This window comes from Notothenia coriiceps, unplaced genomic scaffold (genome assembly GCF_000735185.1).
Source record: "Notothenia coriiceps isolate Sejong01 unplaced genomic scaffold, NC01 NC01_scaffold00001737, whole genome shotgun sequence".
Lineage (NCBI taxonomy): Eukaryota > Metazoa > Chordata > Actinopteri > Perciformes > Nototheniidae > Notothenia > Notothenia coriiceps.
In genome coordinates this window covers 1-6104 of record NW_011334438.1, presented here as the reverse complement: position 1 = coordinate 6104, position 6104 = coordinate 1, and positions in this window count along the sequence as shown.

The following is a 6104-nucleotide window of genomic DNA, read 5'->3' as shown; positions in this document are numbered from 1 at the left end:
TGTCAGGGCTTGGTGCACTCTGTGTTAATTCGAATCACTAAGATAGGATGTAGCTAAGCCGACGTTAGCATTAGACTACTTTTTTACGCCCAGCTGGTGCACTCCAGGCACTAGTTGTTAGAGAACTGGGAACTAGTTGGAGAAGTCTTTAAGGACTAGCTGCGAGAGGGACTGCAGGACTTAGTTGCAGGAGTAGATGACTAGTTGCAGGAGTCTTTGGGACCCACCAGTAGCAAAGATATAGGAATCTTTGCGACATTTCAGGGCCAGTTGGCAGGAAGATCCAGGGACCAACTGGTTCAAGAGGTCTGTTTGAGAGGTAGTGTAGAACCTAGACTTGTCAGGATTCATTTCTGTGCTTTTCACTTGAACCTTGACTCAAATAAACCTGTAAACTGTGCCTTGGCTGTGCCTGAATTAAACGTATATTATATATAAGAGGTGTTCCTCACGCTGAAGACCCGGGCAGGCTCTTGTTGCTCATCCAGTGCTGCGGCGGCTGCTGCACAGGAAGTTAGGGCTGTCGGTCTGAACCAGGGCTTAAGGGCACTGTGCCGCGGAGGGGTATCCCCGTTCATGGTTCTCCTGCAGGCCTCTTAGGGGTGCTGTGCCGCGGAGGGATATCACATTCATGGTTCTCTGCAGGCCTCTAGGGGGACTGTGCCCGAGGGATATCACTTCATGGTCCTCCTGCAGGCTCTAGGGGCGCTGTTGCCGCGGACGGACATCATTTCATGTTCCTCCTGCAGGCCTTCTAGGGGGCGCTGTTGCCGCGGAGGATATCACATCATGATCTCCTGGAGGCTCTAGGGGGCGTGCGCCGCGGAGGATATCACATTCTTTGGTCCTCTGGTGGTGACGGCCTCTCTTTCACTTGCAGGACTCTGAGAATTATTTTATGAGGAAAGACAGGAAATATTTGAATACTTTGTGTTATGATTTATATCAATTCTGTTTTCTTTTCGTTTCTTTTCTTATTACTGGCAGAATTTATATTCCATTTCAATGGTAATACTCTTGAAATATTCTCTATCTGTGTTTTTAATGTTGTTTCACTTTCATTTATGCACCACTGACATCAAGTCAAATTCCTCATACGTGTCAACCCACCTGGTGATAAACCTGATTCTGATTCATTACTGCACAGTTTGTTCTTTAATGTGTTTGTTGTTATTTGAAATGTCAAAAGGCATGGGACTAGTGAAGAGGAACTAGTTGAGAGGACTGTTCAGAAGTCTTTGGGTATGTTGCTTAAATCAGGGCTAGTTTATAGGGAACTTAGTGACTGTTGTAAGAGGACTATGGGACTAGTTGCGAGGACATAGTTTAGAGGACTAGGGATAATTGCAGGATGTTTGGGACTAGTTGGAAGACGGACTAGTTTTAAGAGGGGACTAGTTGCCAGAAGTATTTGGGACTAGTTGAAGGAGGACTAGTTTAAGAGGACTAGTTGCAGAGTATTTGGACTAGTTGAAGAGAGGACTAGTTTAAGAGGACTAGTGCAGAAGTCTTTGGGACTAGTTGAAGAGGACTAGTTTAAGAGACTAGTTGGCAGAAGTATTTTGGGACTAGTTGAAGAGGACTAGTTTAAGAGGACTAGATTGCGAAGTCTTTTGGGCTAGTTGAAGAGATAGTTTAAGAGGACTAGTTGCAGAAGTATTTGGGACTTAGTTGAAGAGGACTATTTGCAGAAGTATTTAGGATTTTTGTTTTTTATTTTTTTTTTTTTTTTTTTTTTTTGTGTTGAAGAGGACCTAGTTGAGAGGACTAATAGTTGCAGAAGTCTTTAGACTAGTTGTTAAATCCAGGGACTATTGTATAGAACTGTGACTGTTGAAGAGGGCTATGGGACTAGTTGCAGAGGACTGGGGACTGCTGCAAGGACTGCGGACTAGTTGCAGAGGACTGGGACTAGCTGCAGATGACTGGGGACCTAGTTGCAGAGACTAGGACTAGTTGCAGAGATTTGTTTCTGTGCTTTTTCCCACTTGAACCTTGACTCACAATAACAACCTGTAATCTGACATGTTTGTCCACTGATTAAACCATGAACCCAATGTATTTGTTCAAGAGGAAATTGTTGAAGGATGCTGAGGACGTTTTGAATGAAAAAAATAATAATAATAATAAATAATAATAATTAATACTACAAAAAGGTGATTTATGAATAAAGAGAGGTTAAATAACATCTTTAACATTGTACTACAATAATTACAAAAATACAACGGTTGATATTTCTTTTATAATATTTACTGTAAATAAAATTAGAATTACAAATAACTCTGTTGACTTGGATTTTGTGACAATTGTTCATTTAAAATTACAATAAATATAATAAACTATTTATAAACATATTGTAGTTAGAGTTCTATCTGTGTACATTGAACTACAACATATACAAACATTAATATGAGAGTTCACTATTTAAATCATACAATGTTACCTTAGTCAAGGATAGACGCGAACTAAGTGCTAAATTGCTTTACTTAAATTAATATTCTCACTCACTCACTCACAACACGCGCGCACCACACGCAAGCACACACCACACACGCACGGCACACACACACACACCACAACGCACGCCGCACGCACGCAGCACACACACAACACACCAACACACACACCACACACACCACAACACACACACACAACACACACACACACACACACCACGCTCTACCTTTGCATAATACACATTTCACCACACTCTCATAAGCATTTTTAATGTGCTTGTTATTTTCCACATTATTAAACCCAATTAAGAGTATATGAGTGACGGGCAATCTAACCGCTTTGTTAAAAAAAAGTGCTTAAAACACTACATCTCCAGAATCCCGCGCAGCTCTTGGTTCCCTGATCGTCATCACAATCCGCCGAAATCAAACACATCGCTAAAACGTAAACAGGAGAAGAAACAACGTTTAGCAACGAGTCTTTGGTGGGAATTTTAAAGGTATTTAACTACATTTAAACACCAATTTGTATATACTTCTTCCTCCCATGTCTCCCCTCTGTCTCTGCCTCTCTTTGTGCTTTTATCGCGCAGTTTGAACAGGAGGGAAACGCGACGCTTTATTATTACAATTATGCAAAAAAACACTCGTATTCCCATTAACTTGCAGGTTAGCCTTTTTAATTCAGTTTAACACCCGAGGTCTCGTGTAACGATGTTATTCCTGTAACTTTCTGAAGAAATCAATGAAAGGTGGTTCTTTTTGGGCATTTTTAGGCAAAAATAGTAAGTTTCAACTTCACAATTATTCTTTTTTACGTTTTTCTTAAAATACTTGGTTTAAACTGTATAACTCCAATTATAAAAATCTATAAACAGTACTCTAACTAATATAAAACATACAATCAAATAATGTAATAAAGCAAATAAAAATGCATTGTGAATAAATGAATGAAACACTTTTTAAATATGGACATGTTTAGTTTGTTCCAAGTCATTTGCAGTTGAACAATCTAAATATACTGTGAGTTTATCGCACGAGTAGAGGACGTTTAGAAACTATTTTTGATCTCTTTCTCTCTTTTCTTCTTGTGTTTCAAGCACCGCAGGTTTGAATAGGAGGGAAGCTGCTTCTTTATTATTCAGTCTACTGCGGGGGACTGTGGTTCCACACCTGGTGAGTGTGAGTGAGGTGTGTGTGTGTGTGGTGTGTGGTGTGTGTGTGTTCTGCTTGTGTTTTTTTAGTTCTGCAGGCCCGTTTTGTTTTGCTTAACATGATCCATACAAGTACATTACAGACTATTTAGATCAGTGCTACTTGTTTACACGGTGTAAGTAACTACAGTATATTTACTCAAGTCAAATTTCAGGTACTTGTTAACTTTACTTTAGTATTTCCATTTCTGCTACTGTGTACTTTTCCTCCACTACATGTATGTATACCTTTAGTTACTCTCAGATGTGGCATGAATGATTGTGAAATATAATTAAGTGTTGAATCAGACTTTAGTTCCACCGGAGTATTCCACCAGCTACCTGCAGTATTACAAAGTCCATTCAAATAGCTGCACCTTTACCAGCTTTGAGACCTTTCATGATCAATCAATTATAACATTCAATTATATTATTGTAGTCGTAAATGTATTTATTATATAGTTTGTTGTTTCAGAGATCGAGCAGGCCGATGGCTTCCGCTCTAAAGCAGCGTCACAGCCAACAGAACCAGACGTTCATCCCGAGCTGCAGAGCATGACGTGCAGCACACACACAACACACTCACACTCACACCACACACACACACACACCACACAACACACACACACACACACACACAACACACACCACCACACACACACACACACACACACCACACACAAACACACACACACACACACACCCACCACACACACACCTCACACTCTCTCTCTCACACACACACCACCCACACACACCACACACACACACACACTCACCTCTCTCACACTCTCTCTCTCAACCACACACCACACACAACACACACACAACCACACACAACACACACACCAACACCACACACTCACACCTCACCCACTCTCACACTCTCTACTCTCTCACAACACCACGGCACACACACACACACACACACACACACTCACACTCACACTCACTCTCTCACACACACACACACACACCACACACACACACACACACACACACACACACCACACACACACACACACCACACACACACACACAACACCACACAACACACACCAACACACACACAACACACACACACACACTCACCCCGAGGTACATCACGGAGCTGCGCTGAACAGCACTGTTTGAAGCCCATCGTAGAAACCTGTATTAAGCAGCAGAAATGCAATTTTAGTCAACAGTAACTTTCTCTTGTTCAATCTTTCAGTTTGTGTGTACAGAGGTCGAAATACCGTTTCCCACAATCCCGAGGAATACAAAATGCAAATATATATATACACAATTAAGTGACACATTTGTACATATGCACACATTAAGACATCAATAAAAGCACAACAATCGATATATACAAAATAACAGTCACTTCAATGTCTTTGATAAATGTACATTCGTGCAAGACTGTCCAATTTAGGAAATGTTTAGGAGTTAAAAATTAAAACACAACGTCTTCATGTCACTCTCAAAGATGATTTAAAACCAAGTTATTACAAACACTTCATTACATGAAACAAAGGAGACATTACATTAACATGGCCAGCATGTTAAATCAAATAGAAATGTAAGCATGTTAAATATTAATATGTCAGAATTAGAATTTAGTTTACAATATTAGAGACTAGTTCACACGGAAATTACATGTTTGGACGCATTGATTGCAAAGAAATGATCATTATTTCCAACACATCAGCACGAGGCAGACGGACAGAGTGACAACAGAGAGATTAACTTCTGTGATAAGAAAACAAACAATTAGAAAAAACACAAATACATTTACTAATTATGACTGAAATATAAGAATGAAAAGATCATCTCTGTATGTAGAGGTATTAGCAAAATGCACTCTGTTACACTCCTGCTGTGTTTTCTGTCACAGATTCAATATTTCTGTGGGTTTTCGTAGAGAAATCCCCCCCACGGTGTGTTCCTCTTTAGTGTGTGTGTGTGTGTGTGTGTGTGTGTTGTGGGGTACTCACCTTGTGTTACAGCTGTGTGTGTGTGTGTGTGTGTGTGCAGCAGAGGTCTGGTGTCGGTGGTCAGAGAGCCTCAAACCAAACTAAACTAAACCCCAAAACCTGAAAACCTGAAAACCCATCGCTCAGAACAACCCACAGTCCCAACCTGAGCGGGTGACTGACAGCTGCCGACAGCCAATCACAGCACAGATAGAGCGGGGGGGGAGGAGGGGGGGTGAGGGCGAGGAAGGAGCTCCAGGATGTGGCTTCAGGTCAGACGGCCTGGAAGTGGCTTTTCTTCATGCAAATCCACGTTTCACCAAATTGTGGTCAAGGTGTGTGTGTGGCCTGTCCACCTCTGTGTGTGTGTGTGTGTGTGTGTGTGTGTGTGTGTGTGTGTGTGTGTGTGTGTGTGTGTGTGTGTGTGTGTGTGTGTGTGTGTGTGTGTGTGTGTGTGTGTGTGTGTGTGTGTGTTGTTGTGGGTGTGTGTGGTGTGT